The sequence below is a fragment of the Lissotriton helveticus genome, chromosome 7 (genome assembly GCF_964261635.1).
Source record: "Lissotriton helveticus chromosome 7, aLisHel1.1, whole genome shotgun sequence".
In the NCBI taxonomy this organism is placed as follows: domain Eukaryota; kingdom Metazoa; phylum Chordata; class Amphibia; order Caudata; family Salamandridae; genus Lissotriton; species Lissotriton helveticus.
Genome location: NC_136068.1, coordinates 1,886,611,226 through 1,886,637,909, shown reverse-complemented (window position 1 = coordinate 1,886,637,909; position 26,684 = coordinate 1,886,611,226).

Sequence of the window (26,684 nt, the reverse complement as noted above, 5' to 3'; positions counted from 1 at the left end):
TGGCCCTTTGCCCAGGGGTGGTGAGTGTTGCATGGGCCTAGTCTTTCTGTGGGGTGTCTTCTTGAATTTAAACATAATTGAGGCCATGGATGGGCTGGGATTGTGCTTATTTTATTGTTTTTTGTCGTTTTTGGGGGGCTGCTGGTGTGGCCTTTTGCTTGCCCAGGGGTGGTGGTGGTGCATGGACTGAGTGTGCCTGTGGTGTTGTCTCACTCTCTTTGATGTAAACATCATGGATGGCATTGGATTGTGGTGATTTCTGGCTGTTTTTCTGTTTTTTGGGGGTGTACTGTTGATGTGGACTGGCCATGTGGGTGGTGGTGGTGGCCATCTTGAGTGCTGGCTGGTACAGGCAGCAACATGTGCTTGGGGTGTAAGGGGGCCATTTTGAGGAGAGGCAGTGTCTGAGGCCTGCACTTATTTTGCCTACTTTTCATCCCTTATGCCCAGGGGTAGTGAGTGTTGCATGGGCCTAGTGTTTCTGAGGGGTGTCTTCTTGAATTTAAACACCATTGAGGCCATGGATGGGCTGGGATTGTGCAGATTTTATTGTTTTTTGTCGTTTTTTTGGGCCTGCTGGTGTGGCCCTTTGCCCAGGGGTGGTGAGTGTTGCATGGGCCTAGTCTTTCTGTGGGGTGTCTTCTTGAATTTAAACACCATTGAGGCCATGGATGGGCTGGGATTGTGCAGATTTTATTGTTTTTTGTCGTTTTTTTGGGCCTGCTGGTGTGGCCCTTTGCCCAGGGGTGGTGAGTGTTGCATGGGCCTAGTCTTTCTGTGGGGTGTCTTCTTGAATTTAAACACCATTGAGGCCATGGATGGGCTGGGATTGTGCAGATTTTATTGTTTTTGTCGTTTTTTTGGGCCTGCTGGTGTGGCCCTTTGCCCAGGGGTGGTGAGTGTTGCATGGGCCTAGTCTTTCTGTGGGGTGTCTTCTTGAATTTAAACACCATTGAGGCCATGGATGGGCTGGGATTGTGCAGATTTTATTGTTTTTTGTCGTTTTTTTGGGCCTGCTGGTGTGGCCCTTTGCCCAGGGGTGGTGAGTGTTGCATGGGCCTAGTCTTTCTGTGGGGTGTCTTCTTGAATTTAAACATAATTGAGGCCATGGATGGGCTGGGATTGTGCTTATTTTATTGTTTTTTGTCGTTTTTGGGGGGCTGCTGGTGTGGCCTTTTGCTTGCCCAGGGGTGGTGGTGGTGCATGGACTGAGTGTGCCTGTGGTGTTGTCTCACTCTTTTTGATGTAAACATCATGGATGGCATTGGATTGTGGTGATTTCTGGCAGTTTTTCTGTTTTTTGGGGGTGTACTGTTGATGTGGACTGGCCATGTGGGTGGTGGTGGTGGCCATCTTGAGTGCTGGCTGGTACAGGCAACATGTGCTTGGGGTGTAAGGGGGCCATTTTGAGGAGAGGCAGTGTCTGAGGCCTGCACTTATTTTGCCTACTTTTCATCCCTTATGCCCAGGGGTAGTGAGTGTTGCATGGGCCTAGTGTTTCTGAGGGGTGTCTTCTTGAATTTAAACACCATTGAGGTCATGGATGGACTGGGAATGTGCAGATTTTATTGTTTTTTGTCGTTTTTTTGGGCCTGCTGGTGTGGCCCTTTGCCCAGGGGTGGTGAGTGTTGCATGGGCCTAGTCTTTCTGTGGGGTGTCTTCTTGAATTTAAACACCATTGAGACCATGGATGGGCTGGGATTGTGCAGATTTTATTGTTTTTTGTCGTTTTTTTGGGCCTGCTGGTGTGGCCCTTTGCCCAGGGGTGGTGAGTGTTGCATGGGCCTAGTCTTTCTGTGGGGTGTCTTCTTGAATTTAAACACCATTGAGGCCATGGATGGGCTGGGATTGTGCAGATTTTATTGTTTTTTGTCGTTTTTTTGGGCCTGCTGGTGTGGCCCTTTGCCCAGGGGTGGTGAGTGTTGCATGGGCCTAGTCTTTCTGTGGGGTGTCTTCTTGAATTTAAACATAATTGAGGCCATGGATGGGCTGGGATTGTGCTTATTTTATTGTTTTTTGTCGTTTTTGGGGGGCTGCTGGTGTGGCCTTTTGCTTGCCCAGGGGTGGTGGTGGTGCATGGACTGAGTGTGCCTGTGGTGTTGTCTCACTCTCTTTGATGTAAACATCATGGATGGCATTGGATTGTGGTGATTTCTGGCTGTTTTTCTGTTTTTTGGGGGTGTACTGTTGATGTGGACTGGCCATGTGGGTGGTGGTGGTGGCCATCTTGAGTGCTGGCTGGTACAGGCAGCAACATGTGCTTGGGGTGTAAGGGGGCCATTTTGAGGAGAGGCAGTGTCTGAGGCCTGCACTTATTTTGCCTACTTTTCATCCCTTATGCCCAGGGGTAGTGAGTGTTGCATACTTGCATGTCCCTAGTCTTTCTGTGGGGTGTCTTCAATGTAAACATCATGGATGGCATGGGATTGTGCTCATTTTTCTGTGTTTTGTCGATTTTTTGGGGTGTATAACTGAACTGATGTTCCTCTGTCTTCCATTGCTTTTAGGTGCACAAGAAGACTCAATAGAACCACCAGTGCCAGGAAGAAGTCCTGCAGCGGTGTGTGCAGCATAACGTCACGCGACGTCACGTCTGGACACAGAACCCTCTGCAACTCGTGCAACTGCTGCCTGCTGACCTGCTCTGAAGAAGATGGCCCCAAAAAAAGTAACCCGTAGCTCCTCTAGCAAGAAAGGTGCCAGTAAGGAGCAGAAGAAGCAAGTTACCAAGGACACTGGTGTGCCGCCCGCCCCTTTTTTTGTGAGTAAAAAAAAAAGTATGCCTGCAGCAGCTGCAGCGGGATCTGCTGGGGACCAAGCTGGCAGCAGCACCCCCGCTCCATTGGGCTCAGTGCCACCACCACCACCACGCCAACTTAAGTCCAAGCCCTTGAGTGCTGCAGAGGCAGCCAGTATACTTCTTCAATCACCATCGACCAGTGATGTTGGCTCATCGCAAGAAAGCAGCAGCAATGTCCCTCAATCAACACAGGTTGTTGTAGCTCATCTGACGAGTGTTGAACAACCACAGCGGCAACAACAATCACATGTGCAAGTACAAGCCCAAGTACATGTGGAAGGAGAGGCAGCGCAAGGAGATGCGCATGCAGAGGTGCATGGAGGGTCACAACAAGTGCCCACAATAGTTGTTCCTCCCGAAGTAGGGGCACATCAGGAAATCGACAATCAAGGCGAGGTATCATTTGAGGAAGCCACTCCTCCTGATGATCCTTCATTGTCTTCCACAACCCTAGCAAGGAAGAGATCAAGGGTGGTGTCTACATCCTCTTCAAGCACACCTCCTTCTGATGATACGGATCACACTTGGGAACCAGCACCACAGCCGTCTGAGAGTGAGGCACACCATGATCCAACAAAGGTACTTAAGCGTAAAAGGAAGCTCGTCCAAAGTCTCAGACTTATGGAGTGTGATGAGGCTCAACAAGAAGTGGCGGATACTGCTGCTGATGAAGACTCTGCCAACGACGACCCAGTCATCATAAAGGTCACTGCAGCCCCAGCGGGCATGCAGCAAACAGACATTTTGACCCTAGCCCGAAGAGCTGCTGCGCGTGATGATGATGATGATGATGTTGTCGATGAGGAGGCAGTGGAAACACCACAATCATTGGAGTTAAGTAGTACACCAACTCGTCCCGCTTCCATATTTCTTTCTGGCAAGAAGAGACCTGCGTCAACCTCGACCTTAATTAGTGGCGGTGAAAGTGGAAAACGTACAAAAGTTGGCCAATCCAGATCCTCCACTTCATCTGGCATTAGCTTCATGACCACCACCACCACCAGTATCGCCGCCTCCTCCAGGTCCCACAGACACTTCAAGTCCCCAGTTTGGGACTTCTTTACTGTTTGTCCCAAAAATCCAAGGTTTGCCATTTGTACCCTTTGTAAGCTTGCAGTTAGTCGTGGTAAGCCAGGTAGCAACTATGGTACCGGCGGCCAGAGTGGTCATCTTGACAGAAAGCACGGTGTCCAATGGTTTGCGCACCTAGCTGCGATCAAGAAAGGCCAAAATCAAGGAAACGTTGATGTTTCATCTGATGTTGACGAGCAGGAAGAAGACGTGTCAAACACTTCCCTTACACCCAGTACCCCTCTCAGCAGCACACCCAATGTGAGGCACACTAAGAGTGTTGGAGCGAGTGAGACACCAACGCACAAAAGTTCACCAGCGAGCAAAATTGGGTCAACGAAGTCATTATCAGCCCGTAAATGCTTGGTCCAGGCCAACATTAGAACAATGCTTACTTCAGACGTGCCATATGAACGCAACCACCCACTGACGCGTCTGTATAACACTAAGCTGGCTAAAATGCTAGCTGTGGACCTTCTACCTTTTTCTTTTGTAGAAGCGGTAGGTTTTCTTGAATTAGTTGCAACGCTCTGCCCTAAATGGAAGGTTCAGAGCCGGTTCTATTTTGCCAGAGTTGCGGTTCCAGCACTACATGAAGATGTGCTGCAGGCGATTGGGGCAGCTTTGCAGAAGAGTGCTGTTCACACAATACATCTGACAACAGACATGTGGACCAGTGGCCCAGGCGATGATTACATGTGCATCACTGCACACTGGGTCTCTTTTTCAGGTGTTATAGCAAAGCTAAACGCAGGTGTTGACCCGGACCAAGTTTTCAAAGCTGCTCGGAAACATGCAACACTAGCCATGTTTGCCTTGGAGAAAAGTCACACAGCAGAAAACCTTTTGGAAGAGTTTGACAAAAAGGTGTTGTCAATGCTATCCCCCCTAAAACGCAAGATTGGTTATGTTTCCACGGATAATGGCGCCAATGTAGTTAAGGCCATGTCACAGGGTCACCATGTTAGAGTGCCGTGTTTGGCGCACTGTATCAACCTGGTAGTTCAAAAATTCTTGAGTGATAAAGAGAGTCCAGCGTTCGAGGTAATGGCCACCTGCCGCAAAATGTGCAACCATTTCAGCCATTCTTTTAAGGCCCGGAAGCATCTGCGGAGACTGCTACTTCAACGTGGAATGCCAGTGAAAGCACTCATCCAGGAGGTGGCAACACGTTGGAACTCAACCTTCTACATGCTTGAGCGTCTGCATGAGCAGTATACGGTACTCGATCACTATTTCTTGACAGAGGCTACATCTCAGAAGGAGGACCTGCGGATGAGTAAGGCGCAATGGGCCATAGTTAAAAGCCTGACAGACATGCTTCGTCCTTTTGAGTTCTTCACGCGTGCAGTCAGCCAGGAGGACTGTAATTTGGGAAAAGCTATCCCATTGTTGTGCATACTGGAGCACCAACTGATGGCGGTTTCTTCTGAGTTTGAAAAAGATGAAAAAAAAAAAAACCATTTCATTTTGTCTGAGAAATTATTACATCGCCTACGTGGTGATGAACGTCTTAAAAACATCAACTCAGATCAGCATTACATTTGTGCTACTATTCTGGATCCACGCTACAAAAAGGCGCTGGCAGACAACGCATTCTTTCCTTTCGCTGATGCAGATGTTCAAAAGTACAAACATTGGTTAGCCTGGTCAGCCAAGAGGTTTGAAAAAGAACGGCAGGTTATTGAAGGAGAAGCCAGTACATCAGCATCAGCATCAGCAGGCCATCCGCAGTCACAAGAATCCACTTCTGCACCTGTGGCTGGGGCACAAGTGACCTCTCAGCCGTTAAAGACACCGGCAACTGGATCATCTGCACCACACACAATGACAACACTAACAGTGGCTGGGGAGGAGGATTGGCTAAGTTTGATGGGGTATGGTTCTCTAAAAAATGTCACAGGCACAGCAAAAAGTAAGCAAAGTGGAGGAACAGTTGATGACCTTGAGTCGATGGTGCAGGACTATCTGAATGACTCAACAGTGGTCTTTCTTAATGAGGAGCCATTGCAGTATTGGCATGGCAAAAAACAATTGTGGCCACAGCTCTACAACCTGGCTATAAACTATTTGTCTTGCCCACTCGCAAGTGTGTCTTCTGAACGTGTTTTCAGTGCTGCTGGTGGCATTGTAACTGCCAAACGGAGCCGCCTATCGCCCAAAAATGTGGAGCGGCTGACAATGATCAAGATGAATCAGCACCTCATACCACCAGATTACAAAGTGCGAGAAAGCACGCCACATGAAGACGATGAGGACAGCAACGTAGATGAGGGGATTTTTTCTCTGTTCGGTGCCACTGACCTCATCCAGCCTGAATTCGCAGAGTATGATGACGAAATCTTGTTCTTATTCCCTGACACCGAGCCCTGAAAATGAGACAATCAATCAAGAACTTTCTTTTTCGTCCTTATTCACTTTTATTCCTGTGTGCTTTGTGTCTCTCTTTCTTTGTTTTGCACAGTTAATTTAATTCAAACTTTAATCACCTAATCCCAAAAAGAAGACCATCATCAGAACTGTCTTCACTTGTTTGCTTATTGATTTGAAGGTGCCGCAGTCTACATTCCTCAGGTTCACAAGTTCTGAAGAACATGCTCCTCTATCCTCCTCCTCCAGACTGCGATTTCCCTCCAAGCAGAGTGCTGGATTACGCACAATGAAGAAAGACTCAGCACTTGTGGGGGTGTTGTACTTCTTTGCGGGTGAGTTGACGGTTTTGGGCCCATTGCTGTGAAGCTCTAATAATGGACAAAAGTGTTTTGGACCAAATATGAGGTGGAAATTTCTTGCCGTTTTTGCTGACTTGCTTGCCTTTGAGGTGCTCTTTGGCGGGGTTCCGGGGGTTTTTGTGTAATTTTTGGTGTCTGTCGAAGCACTACTGCGACAGTCTAATCTTGATTGCATTTGCTTTTCAGGAAATCCGTGGTGGAAAACAGGAGTTATGATGATTGATGATGACCTAGCTGCACAGCGTGTTACTTTGGACCGAAGGCCGAGAGATATTGTAAGTATGAGATTTAGCTTTTTCGCTGTTTGGGGGTGTTGTCGGGTGTTTTTTTGCGGGTGGGTTGGCGCCGGCGGGTCTTGCCTGGGGCATTCCTGGGAAGGTCTAATACCGGATACAAGTGTTTTGGACAAAATCCATAAGGAACAGCCTTTTTTTTGCCATTTCTTCAGACATCTTGCTCAATGTAGCGTTTTGGGGGGCTTCCTGCTGTTCGTGGGTGGGTTGCGGCCGGGGTCTCTGTCGAAGCACTGCTGCGACAGTCTAATCTTGATTGCATTTGCTTTTCAGGAAATCCGTGGTGGAAAACAGGAGTTATGATGATTGATGATGATGACGACCTAGCTGCACAGCGCCGCGTTTGGACCGAAGGCCGAGAGACATTGTAAGTATGAGATTTAGCTTTTTCGCTGTTTGGTGGTGTTGTGTCGCGTGTTTTTTTGCGGGTGGGTTGGCGCCGGCGGGTCTTGCCTGGGGCATTCCTGGGAAGGTCTAATACCGGATACAAGTGTTTTGGACAAAATCCATAAGGAACAGCCTTTTTTTTGCCATTTCTTCAGACATCTTGCTCAATGTAGCGTTTTGGGGGGCTTCCTGCTGTTCGTGGGTGGGTTGCGGCCGGGGTCTCTGTCGAAGCACTGCTGCGACAGTCTAATCTTGATTGCATTTGCTTTTCAGGAAATCCGTGGTGGAAAACAGGAGTTATGATGATTGATGATGATGATGACGACCTAGCTGCACAGCGCCGCGTTTGGACCGAAGGCCGAGAGACATTGTAAGTATGAGATTTAGCTTTTTCGCTGTTTGGTGGTGTTGTGTCGGGTGTTTTTTTGCGGGTGGGTTGGCGGGTCTTGCCTGGGGCATTCCTGGGAAGGTCTAATACCGGCTAGAAGTTAGTTGGACAAAATCCATAAGGAAACACCAGTTTTGGCACTTTGTAAGTTAGGGTTCGTTAGGGTTAGCCCTAGCAGCAGGATTGCATGTGTTTAGGGGGGTTCTATTGCAACGCGGTTCTGTTGTTGTAGAGCACTGTTGGAGCGATGCTGGCTATGGATACTTTTGCTTGCAGGCAAGTGGTTTGAATACAATCCACGGTCTGTATTTGGGTCTACTGTTACTTTCAAAGTACGTTTTGTAACCATTTTTCTGCTAGGCATCATCAAAGTGTGACTTTTTGAACCACACAGCGTACATACCTTTTATTTATTTATCAGTGGTATTGTAATAGCACTTCCTGTTTTCCGTTCAATAATTACAGGCCGGGTTTCAGTCAACATCCGCCAGGCAGGCAGTGGACAGGGTGTCTCTTCTGTCAGTGGTCACCACCACATTGATGGACGAAGCGTCAGCTGGAATGGAGGAGTGCCGCCAATAAGAGGAATTGTTTGCTGCATGCAACTTACTTACCAATTTCAACAGGACAACTCCAACAACATACGCAATACAGATACAGTATCCATTGTTGTCTTTTATTCTATGAGTGTGACTGCATGTGCTTACCTTTACTTTGTAACCAAAGATTGTCTGTAAACTCTGTATCTTCAATTATTGTTTGTCCATGCTCTGCTTTTTTTTTCTTCTCTCAACAAAACCTACCCAAAAAGAAACCCCCATTCCCATCCATTTTACAAACCCTAACCCTCTTCCCCCGGGCTGTGTTGTTTTGCTTGATGTCTGACTAAAATGACATCAATAATTCCACACACTTGCTGGGGAGGATAAGGTGATAGCAGCAACAGGCTGGTGAAGGAATACGAGGATATCTTCTAGACTTACTCAGCTTCAGTACTATATCTTCTAGTAGTAGTAGCCAATGTCAAATAAATTCAACGCAAGTACTAGTTATACTTGCAATACTTTACCATTTGTTAGGCTACATTATGGCACTGTTCTAGTGTACTGTCACCTGCTATTTTCTCGATCGTACCGTAACCGTTGTAATGCTACAGTAAGTAAGGAGTACAAACAAGGTTTCGTTTTCTTTTTTTCCATAGGCATGCAACTGCCACTGTGTCACACCACTAGTAACACCGCAATGAGGAAATGTCACCCGCCCAGGAATGACAACGTTAATCCCCATTTCACCTGGAGCCAGCCCTGGGCCTAGCCCTAATTTCTAACACAAATTACAGGTAAGATAAGCGTTTGGTGGGAGGTAGTATAATGGAGTATTATTTCGGAGTAGACAAGAGTTTGACGGTTGTACTACTAAAGTCCTACGACTGTTCAGGAAAACAAAGTTACTGTTACACCCCCGCCCCCCACCCACCAGACTGAAAAGCAGTAAAAAACAGGTATGGTCAGATAAAGTAGTTGAAAAATATATTTATTTATCCCTAACAAAATAATCTCCCTCACCCACCCTAACCCCAACGATTGTCTCTGAAACGTCCCAAAACGATCCCAACTCCCAATTCCCACCCCCCAAAAGTCTATAAAAAAAGGGCAAGGGACACTCCACTACTGGAGGGTGCTGGTGCTGGTGCATGATGCGGCATGGGCATCATACTCCTTGCGGAGGGTGGCAAGCTCGGAGCGGAGGCCCTTAACCAAGGTCTTATACCTCAGGACCTCCTGCTCCAGGTTGGACATGCGGACTCGTAGGCGGTGTTGGCGTTCCTTGCAGCTCCTGTGGGGGGCAGCTGGTGTTTCGGGTGCTTGGCGGTGGCGGTCGGCTTTCTTAGCCCGGCTCGGTCCCGCTGGTTTAGTCACGGAGGAGGATGCAGTCGAAGATGTTGCCCCGCTCGACTGCGTGTCCTCCTCCTCCTCCAGGGCCACCAGCCGCCGATACTCGGCGACTGTGGCCTCCAGCCTCCGTTGCCGGGCCAATCTAGCCTGCTCCCTCCTTGTTGTTGATTTGGAAGAAGGAGCAACTATATGAAGAAAGAAAGACATAGTCTGTAACCAATGCTCCTTATTAATAACACAAAGTGATTGAGCCGAAAGTTGGGTCACAGAGTACAAGTAGCAAATTGAAAGCACAGTACATAACTATTGAGGACAGTATCTATGTAACCCTCCCACTTCTGCATCCTTGCTCTAACAGTAGTGGTAGTTTAATGAACTAATTCTACGACCACTATGGACTTCCATTACAGTCGACTATGACAGTACACCAGTCTTATTCTTCTTCTTCTCTCTTGTTTAGGGAAATGGGTACGTTATCTTATGCAAGCCGGCAGAATGACATGGACACAGCACAGTGAAGTTGCACCCGAGAAAAAAAGTTGCACACCATGATGATGGAGACAGACTTGCGTTACTGTACCGGTCCAGTACATGCAGGTGGTGAAGCTATTACTTTTCTATTACGGGTGGCACTGAGAATACTCTGTTACAAGGGCTACTGCTTAATTAATTTACCTTTCACCCTACAGTGCAAATGAGTACTAGAAAAGGAAACTGAAGAAGCTAACTAATTTGATTATCTATCACTTCACATGGGACGTATTTAATGACAGATGAGATGACTTTAGGTGCTTTGCTTAATATTGAGTGAACACAGTGATACACCCACACATGAATGACGTACTACAAGTAAACTAAAGTTATTAAGAGAGGTACGGAGTGTCCACCGTAATAACCAGATATATGCTGTGAATGCAAACGCAATACAAAGTACTGCTACTATTCATGGTAGTATTGGACACATTTACAATTTCTTTTCCTTGCCTTCCCTGCACTGGGACGGACGTGCGGGTGCGGTGGTACATGCTCTTCAAGGTAACACTTACTTCACCTGGCGACCATCTACTCTCTCTAGATACACATTTGCTATGTAAGAGTCAGAGAATACCATGCTCCAGGCATCCATTCATTCAAAGTATACGCACACATACAGTTTCTGTTTCACCCACCCAGGCTGCTGTCCTTCCACCCATCCTTGCTTCATCATTGACCCAGCCATGCACCATACCATATTCTTTCCTTCCCAGCCACCTCTGGGTCCAAGCAAACACATATCGTTCTTCTTTGCCAGCCATCATACAAGTTCGCGTCCCACTTACTTACACCCTTCTTTCGCTTTTCGTTCATCCCATCCATCACGTTCGTCTAAGAACTTATTGGGATTCTTCTCACCAAAAACTTCACAGCTAAGTCGAAGTACATTTCGAGGAGGCTACTACCTGGTTGATTTGTAATTGTAATACACCCGTGCAGAAAGCACACTATGCAGTCTTCAATCTCAATAAGTAAGGAATATATAGCTTACCTGTTTCCGCCACCACCGTTTGATCCCCCACAGGAACGGCCACCAGCTCTTCTACCGCCGCATCCTCCCCAGAGGCCTCCGAGTCCAAGTCCAACACATCAGCCACCTCCGCGCTGGCCCCGTCACCAGATGTTACACCTACAAAGTACATTTAAGAAAGTTAGAGTACACCACTCACTACTATATAATATTTGGTCTAGGAGAAATGTTAAAAAAACAGAATACAATGTAATAATTTGTGACTGTCTACTCCATAGTAAAAATGTCCCATTTTCCAGGGAAGGCTGTTGTCTTGCTGCACTTTTATGCACAACTGATGAATGCTTGCTTTTGATTTTTAACACGCACCACTTTTTCTCCTAACAGACAGAAGCTTGACTCCTGAGTCCTAAGAACACGACCAGGATCAAGTTCAAAGTAGGTGAGAGTTCGGCTCGACCACAAGAAATGTGTCCAATTAATCGTCAGCACTAACCACTTTTCCGTTTACAGTTAAATAGTTTTATGACAAAGTAGATTTCAATAAATGTGTTTACTTTTAATAAAGCTTTTACACTTAAATAGACTCTGTGGTTTTTGTTCCTCTAGACTAGAGTGGATGAGCTAAAGGTTTTGGAATTTTTGCAAGCATGAGTGCCTCTGACACTTCTTGACTGTGCTGTGACTCCGTACTACTCTCTTGTCCTGCGTACGATAATCTAGATATCATTGGGGATCTATAATCGGTGACTTCGGGAGCTGAATGACTCTGCCACACTATCTAGTCAGTAAGGAGACAGTGCATAGAGGTATTGCTGAATATAATGGGAGTCCAATGGAATTGCCAAATGTCCAATCTTAGTTAGCTACACAGACAGACTAATAAGAATAGTCTAGTAATACCACAGGGAGTCATCATATTCGAGGCAGGATAAGAATTTATATCCAGTCTACAAGAAGATCAAAGACGATTTAGAAAAAATCGAATGAGGAACGCTAGGAAAAAATAGGTACTGTTTAGTAAAATGTAAACTTACTGGGGCCAGCAAAGGAGCCCTCGCCTGCCCGATCCTGGCCTGCATCCTCAGCACCCTCCTCCTGTGTCCTCTTGCCCTTGGGGGGAGCTGATGTACAACATGAAAGAAAGAAAAACCATAAAACATGGATGAGATTTTTCAACCAAATCAAACATTTCAAAAGAACAATAACAACATATTTTGGAAAAATAGCAAATAGATAGACAACTATTCCACGGGATCTATCTCATGTGGTATACTACGTTATTCGTATTGCCTGATTTGCGGAACGTTGACTTAGAAAGTTCCTATGTAACTCAATAAACAGACTACTAAAGAGGTTTGCCTAGGCCTGGCACTGCAGGCAGTAGTGCACAACACGTGACAGACAAAGTCCATCCTGCTTGCAGATCAGTGAATACTCAAACTATCAATCCACCCGCCACCACCGCCACTATTTCTTCTGATAGCCATGTGACTGTCTAAAGGAAGGACACTGGACTTCAGTCTGTTGGGGCTGATTTATAAGTCCCTTGCGGAAGTTGCGGCTGATTTTCCTCCATTGTTGCGTGCCTTTTCTGACGCAGCGGCAGAACAAAAGACTCGCCATGGTGTTGGTGCGGCGTATATATTAAAAAAAACCCACATATGGGCATATGGGCGATGCATCACGTTGTAAAGCCCTGCGCCATCAGGGGGCGTTCCGGCGCAAGGGAGGGCGTACCTGCGCAGGAACGAATCCTAAAAGTGGCTGAGGGAAATCTACAAGATGTCAATCAGTCATTTTTATGACAATGATGCATGACTCAAACCCTGCGCGCTTGAAGCCGACGTACGGCTTGATGCAGCATTGGGGAGATAGGGTACCCCAGAGCATTGCTGGAGCTGCGCCATCGTTGGCACGCAACTCCAGCAATGCGCTGCCTTTACGGCACAGATGCGTAAGGCTTCTGTGACGTTTTGGGCCAATGGGTGGTGGTGGCATGGCACACAATTACTGCCGCATCCCTGCTACTTTGCAGGGATGCGCCGGTAATTGAAAATATGACCCTTACTGTCTAGCATTACGCAGTTCTTTTCTTTACAGTACACTGATACATAATTTCTCAGGCCAATGAAATGCTTCTGAACACAACATACAAAACAAAGAAGCATAGTAGCAAGCAAGGCTACTGAGAAGGAGAGCAGTGCACCTGAAAATGAAATGCATAGAAGATTTTGAAATATAATTTACCTCAATGTAATCGGCAGCATTATTGCTCTTGGTAAAGAACAAAGATTTGCAAATAACAGAGCAGGATAAAACAGAGTAGTAAATGTACTACTACTACTACTCACCAAGCCCGGGGACCTCTACGCCGAGCGCGTCCAGCAAGTCCCGCTCCCGGTCCATGACATCGGTCCAGCGGTGGGTGGCCTGGTTATATGTGCGCCGGACCCCAGAGATCTTGTACATGGCCCGGCACACCTTCTCCCACCGCTGGCGGCGCTCCCGGATGCCATAGCCGGTCGCGATCTTGCCGCCTCCCAGGATCGTCTTGGGGAGGCGGCGCTGGACATGGAAGATCAGTGCCGCCACTTCCTCCGCGCTAAAGATCTCCCTCGGGACCACTTGCTCCCCCCTTAAACGCCCGCACGGGAGCCGGGCACGGGGTGCGGGACCCTTCCCCTTCTCAGGGTGCTTCCCGGCTCCCTTTACCATGGTCTGGGCAGAAATAAACTTAAATGATAAAGAAGAAATAGAATAGTGAAGAAGAAAATAAAAGAGTTTAAAAAAGTAGTTTAAAAGTAACTAAAAGCTGCAGAAAACACAAAAATATAGAGCTAGAAAAATAGAGGGTTAGATAATAAGTAAAATTAGATCAAAAAAACTTCAAACAAGCAAAGGATGGCAGAGATTGAGAGAGGATAGAGAAAGCATGCCCAGAACCATAGCAATGAATGAGAAACAAGATGGCCGCGCCCGTTCACGACCGCGTGGGTAAGTTCGCGCGAGATTTTCCTTGCGAGTACGCGCGAACTTGTACTCGCGAGCAGCACACTTTGCGAGATTACACATAGCGGGCGGAAACGGAATTACGTCACGCCAACAAGATGGCCGCGCCCGTGTACGACCGATAGGGTAACTTGGCAAACGAATAGCTAGAAGCGCCTCGCGAACACGCGCAAGATCACGCGAACATACACGTCGCAACAAAAACAATTTTGTATTCGCACGTATTCGCGGCTTCCGAAATCGATCTCGCACGGATTCGCGCCCCAAATAACGCGCGAAATTGCAAAAAAAACGATTTTAGCTAAAATGAAAGCAATGAGCAGGTGCAAAAGTTCAAACTTAACATTAGTAACATTCAAGGTAGTGCTTCCTGATGGGCCCCTCCAGAGTTTGCAACAATTCTATGACCCTGCTATGACCCAAACAGCAGGCTCATAGAATAGCACCATAAAGGTCCTGTAAAAAAAAAATTTCACTGCAACAAAAAGCAAATTACAGATAAGGAAGGAAGCAGGTGCCAGCCAGACTGGAACTTTCAAAATTACTGACACATTAATGAAACACAAATTAATTGATGGCAGTTGAAGAAGGGCAGGTGTGCTAGCTTTTTTCAACCACCATAATCTACAGTAATAAATAAACCTAATAGGTGCCTGTGAGGATGTACTAGAGGGTGGCATGGGTGTCCCAGAGGGTGGCAGTGGTGAAACAGAGGGTGCTGTGAACCTGTGATGATAAACCAGACGTAGAAACAACATAGTCGCGGCCGTTGCAAGCCGAAAAGTAAGTTCGCAATTGCGAACTTGTCCCAAAATCGGCGCGAACACGCGCCAACACAAAAAACGGAAAAATCCGCAAGTCCGCTAGAGTTCGCGGATCTTCGCGGATTGCGAATCCGTAAATACGCAAGTTCGCGGATTGCCAATCCGCAAAATCCGCCCATGCTTAGTGGTGTGTTCACCTTGCGTTTTTGGCGATTTCCTGGCCTACCCACTCAAGTGAGGTACCTTTTTTCTCAAAGACTTTGGGGACCGCGGGGTGTGTGTAATTTTGTGGATCCAAGCAGATTCCAGAACTTTGCACCACAGAAATGTGAGGGAAATGTGTTTTTTAGGACAATGTTTTAGGTTTGCTAGGGATTCTGAGTAACAGAAACTGGAGAGACCCAATCAAGTCACCCCATGCAGGATTCCCCTTGTTGTCTAGTTTTCAAAAATGTATAGGTTTGCTAGGTTTCTCTAGGTGCCGGCAGAGCTAGGGTTAAAGAACTACAGCAAAGGCACTGTGGAAAAAAAAGGTAATTTTTCACTGTGAAAATGTGGTGTGTCCACCTTGCGTTTGGGCTGTTTCCTGTTACATGCACTAGGCGTAACCACACAAGTGAGGTACCATTTTTCTTGGAAGACTTTGGGGAATGTGGGGTGGCTAAAATGTTGTGGATCCATGCAGATTCCAGTACATTGCACCACAGAAATGTGAAGAAAATGTGTTTTTTGACAATTTGTTAGGTTTGCAAGGGATCCTGGGTAACAGAACCTGGTAAGAGCGAGTCCAGTCACCCCATCCTGGATTCCACAGGGTGTCTAGTTTTCAATAATATAAAGGTTTGCTAGATTTTCCTAGGTGCTGGCAGAGGTAGGGTTCAAAAACTACAGCTAGGCACTTTGCCAAAAAGGGGTACTTTTTCATTGTGAAAATGTGGTGTGTCCACGTTGCATTTTGAGCAGTTTCCTGTCATGGGCACTAGGCCTACCCACTCAAGTGAGGTACCATTTTATTAGGAGACTCAGGGTAACACAGAATTGTAGCGCCACTGTTATTACCGATTAACTTTCGATGCATTTCTGCCTTCCAAATGAAAGACAATGTGTAAAAAAGAAGTCATTTTGAAAAATGTCCTATAACTCTCATGCTAGTATAGGTATTCCAAGTTTCAGAAATGTGCAAATATCTACTGTTTCTAAACTCTATCTTTTGTTCCCATTTCATAAATACATAGGAGTTTTTCATACCGATTTTTCCATGTATACATTTTCCCAGAATAATTGCTATATACCCGGTATATAATAAGAATATCATTGCAAGTCACTGCTCATTTATTGGCTCTGGGTTCGTCAGGTTTTTCGTGAACTTACAAGTCCTATATATCCCCACAACCAAAAAGGTCCAGCGGATGTAACAGTATATTGCTTTCAAATAGCTGTCATAATTAGGAAAAGTTACAGGTGAAAACGTTGACACAAACAGATGTTTTTCAACTAATATTCAGTTTTTCCTATATATAACTGTAGTTTATATAAAGCAACCTTGAAGGATCTACACAAACTACTCCTTGCTGAATTCAAAATGGTGTCTACTTTTCTAAAATGTATAGCTTTACAGGATCCATCATTGCTTTCATACCTATTTCTACCATTAACTGGAAGGAGGTTGAAAGCTAAAAAAATAGCAAGAATAGGTTATGTCCCAGAAAAATGCCAAAACTGTGCAAAAAATTTTGCTTTTCTGACAAAAGTCTGCTTGTCCCTGAAAGTTGGGAAGATGGTGATTTCAGCACCACAACCCCTTTTTTGATACCATTTGCAGGGAAAACATATGCTTTCATCTGGAGCCCTTTTTACTCATTTTTCCCCCCCAAAAAATTAATTTAGATGTATTTTGGCTAATTTCTGAGTCCCCTCCAGGAAAATCCACAAACCTGGGTACTTTAAAAACCCCTGGATGTTGGGAAAAAAGGACGCAAAATTGGCCTGGATAACTTGTGTGGTCAAAATTTTACAGGGGCCTAAGCGCAAACTACCACAAATAGCCCAAAAATGGCTTAGCACAGGGGGGAAAGGCCTAGCATCGAAGGGGATACAAAAAAAGAGACCCACCCTGGGGAATGGGGTCCCCGGGACCAATAGTGGCCTGGGGAAGGGGGGTCATGCAGCCTCCTTCCCTATTAATTTATTTTAAAAAGTAGGCCATGCCCGAGGGGATGGGGTCCCCGGGCCGAATTCGGCCTCGGGAGGAGGCACCGCGGCCCCCTTCCCGCTATTTTTAAACTTTTTTAAAAAAAAGGGTCAGGCCCTGGGGGATGAAGTACCCAGGGCCCCAAAAATACTAGAAGAAGGGGAGGGGGCACACAGCCCCTTCTAAATATATATATAAAAAAAGACGGTATCTCGCAGGAGGCCACACCCCCTCCCGGCACCACTCTGGAAACCCACCCCTGGTGTGTTATAAACTGGGGAATGAAGTCTCCTTGAATACTGAGGGTCCCTGAGGGCCAACTAGCCTCCAGGAAGTGCCACACAGCATATTGCAGGGAGGTGGCCTGAGGCCATGCCCCTTTTTACACCACTCTGCAAACACAACTCTTGGCACACTGTTGGAAGGTTAATGAGCTCAACTTGTGTCCTGAGGACCTAAGAGCACAAGTGGACTTTATCCCTTGAGCAACAGTGCACCAGAGCCACGTTTTCAGTGTAAAAAAGAAAGGGGCGTGGCCTTGGACCACTATCAGCAATCCAGTTGTGTGGCACATATTGGAGGTTCCTGGTGGGCTAGTTGGCCCCCAGGGACACTCGGGAATGAAGGGGACTCAATAGGCCAATTTAGAACGCACCAGGAGGCACGATTGCAGAGTGGTGGGGAAAGGAGATGTTTTGGGACCCCCTTTTTTCTCAGCCTCTGCTTCACAAATTAGCCCGAAGACATGAGCTAATCTGAGTGGGTCATTCATTTTGAAAATTGCGTGAAAATTCGTCAAATGGCACCAAAGATATTGGCAAAAGAAAAATGCTTTTTGAATAGAAACAAGGGCCTATAACTACCTACTGGCGACCACCAGTAGGATATTTATATGTATACTAGCTGTACCCGGCCACGCGTTGCTGTGGCTCAGTCTGGTTAAATGGAAGAGAAAGAAAAGAGTAAGCGTACGTTTCTAATATGTTTAATTTCACATTGATTATGGGTATACAATATGTTTTTGTGACTATTGTCTCTATGAGTCCCTTGTAATTGTTGCGCAGCAAGCAAATCGATAGGGTCTGTTCAGCCTTTCGTTTAAAAACACGCGCGTATTCAAATCCAACGTTGTGTATATATAACCACGCGCTAATGTTGCAAAGTGAACCAACTCCTCTCCCCTCCCTCCATCCAATTCCCGGTCTGCCATCCTGACACCAACTTGTCCTAATTTTGCAGCACCTAAGTTAGCATTTAGTTCAGCTACACGAACTTTTGCCGTTAACTAGACCAAACGTTCAGGGGCCATTTTGTATTTTCTAGCTTCCATTTTGTATGAACATGCTGCCTCGTGGTCAGCATGCCCTTTTTTCCTTTCACTGTATCCATGACCATTTGCCTTGCCCAGCAACAGGCTATTTTTAGTACTGGTCAAGCTCACGCATGCGCATTATATACTGGCTGGTCACCTTTCAGGAATGTCCTTCAAAACTGACCAGTGGTACTAAACTCCTCCCACATGTTGGCTGTGTTCCAAAAATGCCCTTATATGTACCTAAAACTGTGAAAGAGTATAACGCCTACCTTTTTATTACTGTTAAACTGTATAAAAGAGGTCGCACATCGAAGTTCGGTGTGATACTTCTTGCTTTGCCGAAGGGTGCTGTAGGAATGTACCACCACCCCATGGGGTCTTAATAAACTTGTCTTTTGCAATTCCAGTTTCCGTGCCAACTTCTGTTTTAAGGTGTTGTGAGTTTTGCAGAGTATGTAGACCTGACTGAACCCGATACCACAAATTGGCGACCACGAAGGGACTCATCGGCGACTCGGATGCCCGAAGGAGAGGTCGCGACGAAGGATTGGAAACTCGCCATGGACGCGTACGCTGCCATTGAGTGACCCGAGTCTTGGCACCCACGGTGTTTCTTTCTTTCCTTCTGATCTGACCTTCCAGGTGGCGCCGGTCCTCGACTGAGATCCTGATCGGTTGGATTGTCGCGTAGTGCCCGTTTGGCTGATTCGACTAAAGAACTTGGCAGTTGAAACCTGGACGTTTTGAGAATACTTGGTAAGCTTATGATTGGTAAGGTAGTCTACTGACACTTACTGTGGCTTTTTGAATTTGTTTGAGTTAGCTAACGTTTGGACTTATGAATTTGACTTATATGTGGAGTGCACCTCACATAGGCAGGCATGTAGGGATATTTCTCTGACTTTGTATTTTTTTGAACGGCACACCGTGTGTAATGCATATTAAGTGCCATTTTATGTAGTATCAGAGGGGACACCTAATCGCGATATGTATGTAAAATTTGGCCTTCCCCCTATAATGTATAGTACATTATGGCATAAATATACCAAAGCCGATCGTGAATTGCAATGGCCACTACATGGGTCATTTGATTTGCGAGAGGTTCGATATGTAGAGCAGTGTTTGTTTCAGTGTAGGTCTAGGCAGGATATGTTTGATTGTGTGCGTATTAGGGAGAAAGCGGTGCGTGAATGAATGAAGCGTGAGGAAGCCTTGACGGATAAGGAGCAGCGAAAGGCTGCTCGTGACAAAGCTTTACAGCTGCAGGAAAAAGAATTGCAGGTACAGAAAGAGAGGGAAACTCGAGAACGTAATTTACAGGTTAATGGTCAATTCCCTATTCGACGTCCTCTTTATCCTGTCCTTACTAATGAATCTGATGATTTTGCATTACTAGATCGTTGCCCGCCTCCTTATGTTCCGCCTACGGCCCCGGATGAGGATGAGGACGATCAGAATAGGCAGCGTACCAGGTTAACTGCTGATCAAGCTACGGAATTGCGCGGGTTTGCTCATAAACTTAATAGAAATGCTATAACTGTTTCAGAGATTGATGATAGTATGGGTGGATGGTCTGATAAAGAACGATTGTACTTTCTGGACCATTTTGGAGGTGAAGTTGTCGAACGATTTAGAAAGTATTCCTCTGAGTTGGAACCTAAGGATATATCAGTTGGTCGTGATAACTTTCGTAAAGGTCTTTTTGTTCTTACAGATGTGGATACGTTTTTCCAGCGTTTGGTTCAGCTGCGGGATGAAGCGTCACAACTACGGGCGTCGCAAAAGGAATCGAGTTCGTCTATGTCTGGACCAACGGAAGTATCTAAAGAGTGTCCTATCTTTGAAGCAGATAAGAGCGCTGCGGTTAATGTTATGCCTATGCGAGAAGCTGCGCCTTTGTATGTTCCTCCTAAAGGACATGGCACAGATGACGATAAAATGTCCAAAGATGCGAAGGGTTATTACCTACTGGCGGTCGGCAGTAGGTATATATAGTTAGGATTTTTTCTCTATGGGATTTTTGAAAATTCTATGTCTAATAACTTTGGCGTTTGTGGACGGAATTGGCTGAAATTTTCAGGAAAATGGAACATTTTGTTTCTGAGCAGCCCCTGAAAATTTAGAGGGGTTTCTTCAAGGGGGGGCCGAGAAAAAAGGGGGGTCCCAAAACATGTTTTTAACATTGAGTTTTCCATAGGGCGGTTGGCCTCACTTTTAGCCCGAACGGCTGAATGGATTTGCACGAAACTTGGCAAAATTGTAGGGACTGGTAGCCCGATGTGCCTTTGCTCAATATATGTGCTCCAGTGGATTTTGAGAAATTAACGTTCAAAAAAAGATATATATCTGTAACAGCGGACCGGGCAGCGCTCCAGTTCGCGTACTTTTCGCGTTACGGAGCTTTGTGAAGCGAAGCTGATTGGTTCTCCGGCGTCTGTAAACATTCCAAACAGTCCGTAGCGGCCGCCATCTTGTCTCTCGGTAGGATCGAGAGACAAGAGGAGGCCAAAGCGAAGGGGCAAATGACCATAAGGGGGCATAGTAGATCCTCCCTGACCCCCTAGGTTTGATGTGGAGGTTTTAAAAGGGCCCCGCGGGGCAAAAAAAAAAAAAAATAATAATATTCGAACGGCTGAATGGATTTGCACGAAACTTGGCAAAATTGTAGGTACTGGTAGCCGGATGTGCCTTTGCTATGTCTCAATATATGTGCTCCAGTGGATTTTGAGAAATTAACGTTCAAAAAAAGATATATATCTGTGACAGCGGACCGGGCAGCGCTCCGCTTCGCGTAACGGAGCTTTGTGAAGCGAAGCTGATTGGTTCTCCGGCGTCTGTAAACATTCCAAACAGTCCGTAGCGGCCGCCATCTTGTCTCTCGGTAGGATCGAGAGACAAGAGGAGGCCAAAGCGAAGGGGCAAATGACCATAAGGGGGCATAGTGGATCCTCCCTGACCCCCTAGGTTTGATGTACCATTTTGCCAAGTTTGGTGTAATCCTCCCTGACCCCCTAGGTTTGATGTACCATTTTGCCAAGTTTGGTGTAATTCCGTTCAGCCATTCAGGCTGTAGACGTATCTAAATGTCCTATGGAAAATTGCATGGGGAAAACACATTTGAAAGTGTTGAAATTTAGAACCAATTAAAATGTTACTTTGGTTTTGTATTTGTGTGTGATGAAAGTTAATTGGTTATGTATATATCTAAAATGAGAGGAAACCACAGCCATTTTGTGATACTACTGTCTGAGGTACATTTGTGAGGAATATTTGGTGCTCAATTTCTGGTGTTTGATTTACACAGTACTAACGCTTCTCCTACTTTCAAAAAGGTGAGTTGTTAATTTGTAAGGGGAACTATGTTGTACACTTTAAGATAATTTGAAAAAAAAATTCTGTTATTTATTTACAGTCCTTCTGTTATACTAAATACTTGATAAAGTTAGTTTTATATTATGTATTACTAAAAACGATAAATGAAAGTGATTATTTTTTTCTGCAATTTACAGCAAGAAATTTCAAAATAAAATGGATCACAATGAAGAGACCGTGGCAATTTCTTTTGAATTATCCACTACATTTATTGAAATTGACAGCACCAATAATGAAATATTCTCACAAGGAGGAGATGACTTGAATGATTTTTTTGATCCATCTCTTGATGGCGAATTTATCGAATGTTTGGAGACCATAGAGTTAGAAGAATCATCATTGCAGACTTTTCATGAGGAGATTCCTGATGAGATGATTGAAGAGGAAATTCCTGATGAGGACATGTTACTAGTTCTTTCAAATTATGAAAATTCAGAAGAATAAATTTATATTTAGAAATCAAGAATTGTTTGAGACATTATTCATTTTTATTTTTAATTTATGAGGTTGTAGCGAATTTATTGTAGTATAAAATGAGACTTATAGTATAGAGTGCAAAAATTGGTTCTTTTTGGAGGGGCAAAAAAAAATCGGTTTTTTGGTGGGGTGCGCCCGGTTAGCGTAACGGGAAGCGGACTGGGGAGCGTACTACAAGGAAAGAAGAATGATTGACTTTTAACTTATTGTATGTTTATAGACTTTTTTTTCTGCTGAGTGACGTCTCGGCCTATCTCCACGGGATGCAGTCCCTACCATCTCGGCGTTTAAGCCCAGGGGGACCGGTAGTGTGGGAGAGGTAACGGGGCATATTATCAAGGGGGTTTATCTCCGCTTTTTTGGCTTTAGAAGCCAAGAAAGCGGAGATAAAATTATCTCCGTATTACCTAGCTGTCGCTAACACCAGTTAGCGACCGCTAGTAGGAGATAGCGACCATCTTGGGCCCCACTTTGCATGTCAGTGATATTTATCACTAACGACATGCAAAGTGGGCATGCCAAGATGTTAGCGACTGGAAACAGTCGCTAACATCGCTATCTCCTATTACCAACTTTTGGAGATATTCGCGCTTAGTAGTAACACCTGCCCTGAGCAGTTCTTAGCCATGTTATCCAATACGAGGTGGATAACATGGCTAAGAGCATTAGCTCGGTAATGCATGAATATCGCTGACTTTTCAGCGATATTAATGCATTGCGGCCGTTTTTTATCGCATTTGCGATAAACCTTGATAATAGCAAGGTTTATCTGCAATAATTTCTGACGATGCTTAGCGGTAAAAAATTCGTTGCTAAGCATCGTTAGGGATAAATATCGCTTAACTTTGGTAATATGCCCCAACGTCTGTTAACGTTCGATTCGAAGGAAATCAGGAAGTGTTGAAAAACATTGTCTGCGCCATCTTGCCTGTTTTCAAATGCCACACTTTTGTCGTGCACGGCAGCCATTTTAGATGCCTTGACCAGACCCACTCTCTGCACGCTGTCGATCCTTAGCATGGCTCCCCACCCTCGCAAGCATCTCCCCCAGGCACTGGTCACCCCCGCTCTCTGTCTTCTGCATGGGCAATAAACCTCCCCCCATCTGCGCTGCTCTTCCCTGAGAATCACACCCTGTGCCCGCCCGACACCTCCCTTTCGCCCTATTCACTACCGCACCCTCTGACACTCCTCTTCCTCTGTGTCCGATTGTCCAGGCCGGTCCCAGGCTATCAGCTAGCCCTGCAGATGTAGTTTATGGCCCCAGCTGTAAAGAATCACCCCTCTTCAAAGGAGTTATAGTAGATCAAGGCCCACACCCGATGAGATCCGTCACACCACACGCGTTCCTACTATCTAAAAACCATCCTGTATTGTGATTGGGGAGGGGACCGAGCCTGAAGCGGAAGATTCCAGGGATGACTCTTTGTACATCAAAGTTTTTACAATTATGTGTCACATTAAAAATATATAGCACTCCAACAAAGTAGTAGGAATATAAAACTTTAATAACTTATAAATATATACAACAAAACAAAAACAGTAAAAACATTTAAACATTTTTAGGGAAAAAGAAGGAACAATGGTCAGTAGCGGTCGGTTGTGCGAATAGTCCCAAGGCAGCACAACGTCCAGATTTCTGGACGGCACCCAGGTGATGTTGCCTGGGTGCCGCACTGATTTGGGTATCCGGCGTGGGGCGTCCCGGGGGGTGGGTCGTCAGTAGCGGTCTGTTGTGCGAATAGTTCCAAGGCAGCAGAATGCGCTGAAATGTGGATGGCACCAAGGTGATGTCCAGTAAGTTGCCGCCCTCCGAATAACGGCGTGGGGCGCCCCGGGGGGGAGGGAGGCAGTCCAAAGTTCCGTTAAAAGGGCAAAGGAAAGGATCGGTGGTTTGAACCATCAGTCAAAAAGGGGAGGGGGTGCAACAATTTTTCCTACCGGGTCACACTGTGCTTTCACCGGAACTGATCCGAACTGTGGTCTGCAGGATTCTAGTCATTCAAACTGAGGCTGGCGCCAGCATGGGAGCGCCGACGTCCCACGGCTACAGCTTCGTCACTCCACGGGCGATCATGGCAGTCATTCCCCATCGGGGGTGTCTGCGGGGGTCGGGGACTCCCGCGGCTCCTCTAGAATCTTCAAGGTCGTGGAGGACTACGGTGGTGGAGTCAACCAGTGACCGGGCCATTTCTTTATGCTGGGCACGCTCTTGCCAGGTCGACCGCCATTTTGAGAGTTCGGTAGCTACCGGCGATCGCGGTGTCAAATGAGCGGACGGGCTCCACCCTGCTGGGCGAGACGTTGCTGCATGGCCACAGTGGAAGAACCCTTTTCCGGGCGCCTGGAGCGCTGAGGGTGCAGCTGGGAAGCCTCCACCTGGGGAGGCGGGAGAGGCCTGTTCTCACCGTCTCTCCCTCCCAGTGCACCCCACGGCGTCTCGCTTGACATTTGTTATGGTCGGACCAGGCGATGAGGACGAGGGGGGGGGGGTCGGAGGCATGTGCAAGACATCCCCCCCCAGTGTTGTCGCAGCCATTATAAAAGAAAGAAGAAATGTCCCGTCCCTCTTTGGGCCGGACCTCCGGTGGATGGCGGCCGGACGCCATTTGCTCTGGCCCCATGAACGGGTTCCTTGGCTCATCCGGTGGGGCAGGCCTTGACGTGTGGTGCCTCTCCTGGGCCTTTCGTGCAGTGGTCTCTCCACTCCCAGGCCCTCCATGGATGCTGGCCCAGACTGGGAGAGAGAGGGTCTAACCTGCAATTCTCCAGGGTTACCGCCACCGCGGCCGGATCCCGTCGGACTCGGCCTCTGGTTGATGGTGGCCGGACTGGGAGAGGGGAGGGTCGAGGACACAGACATTCCCCCCCTTGCAACTCTCCAGGGTTGTCGTAGCAATCCCCCTGGCCGGGTCCCATTGGCCTCGGTCTTTCTTCCGGCTACACCCTACGTGATGATCTTCTGCCGACGGTTGGCAGCAGGACCCGCCTTATATGTGTTGCTTCCGGCTGGGCGTAGCCGCAAACCTGTTGCACTTTGGAAGTTTCCAGAATGGGGCGGATGTCTGCTGACTTGTATCTTTCCCAGTTTGCCGTTATTTGGGCGTGGCAGGCGATGGGACAGACACGTTTTGGGGCAGTGAGGGGCGATGAAGCCTCGTTGCCTTGTGGCCGTTGCAATGTCACACTTGGTTTCTCTTACTGTTTTCAGGTTTCTTATTACGGGCTTACTTCTAACGTTTCTTGTTTCTAGGACAATAATAGGTTTTATCATTACATATTGTTATTGTTACTTTGTTTGTTATTTAATAAAAAGTTCATCAGTGGCCTACTGATTTTCGTTTTCCTATTCCTTTCTTTCCAGGTTGTTTAATGCTAAAGTTTCTGTTAACAGGATACAGTGATCACTTCGTTATTATTGCATATGTCCTTTTCATTAGGGGTGCTCTCTGGTCGGGCCAGATGACCTATCTCTAGTAAATGGTCCGGGTGAAACAGGTGCATCAATCAGTGGGGAGTAGATAGGCATGACAGATTACAACGGGGGACAAAGGTCCGCATTACCTACCCTTTCACTACTTGCAAAGATTTTCCTACGTTTATTTGCAAACAGGGAATACCTCCAAAAAGAACCAATTCCCAAACAGTCAATGTTCGGGCAAACAATCAATCAATGAGGAACGAAATAGGCACAATGTGTTAAAGGTTTGCGTTACCTACCCTTCAGTATCTGCAAAGGGAGAGAGAATATTCCTATTCTTCCCCGTTTGCAGGCAGAGAAGATCCTTAAGAGAACCAACTTCGAACAATTCAATGCTCGATTCAATCAATCAATCAATGGGGAGAAAAATAGGTATGACGGATTACAATGGGGACAAAAGTCTGCATTTACCTATCCTTCACTATCTGCAAAGACTAAACAGAGTAGGGCGATTCTGTGCTTGTTTGCAAATGCTTGGATAACAATCAATCAAATGGAGAGAGAAGCAGGCACGACGGATTACAACGGGGTCAAAGGCCTGCGTTAACTACCCTTCACTATCTGGAAAGAGAGAGTACTCCTAATAGAAATGAGGGGGGGGGCAGCATTGAAAGCAGATCAGTGTGCATAAACACGAAAATGTTTTTTCTTACCACGTACTTGACAATCGACAGCTTATGATATTTGCTATTAAAAAACCATTGCAATTCACTGAAAAAACCATAGGTTATGGACCATATATAGTTAGGAATTAGCATTTACAAAACCTTGAAAATTCACTGAAAAAACCATAGGTTATAGACCATATAAAGTTAGGAATTAGCATTTAAAAAACCTTATTTTACTCACACAAAACCATTGAAATTCCATATATAGTTAGTTGCACTAACTATATATCGCTCACCCGCAATCCACTGCTGATGATGTCACATATTACATCATTCATGACATGGTCAGTGACATCACTGATGACATCACTGATGACATCTCAAATGACATCAC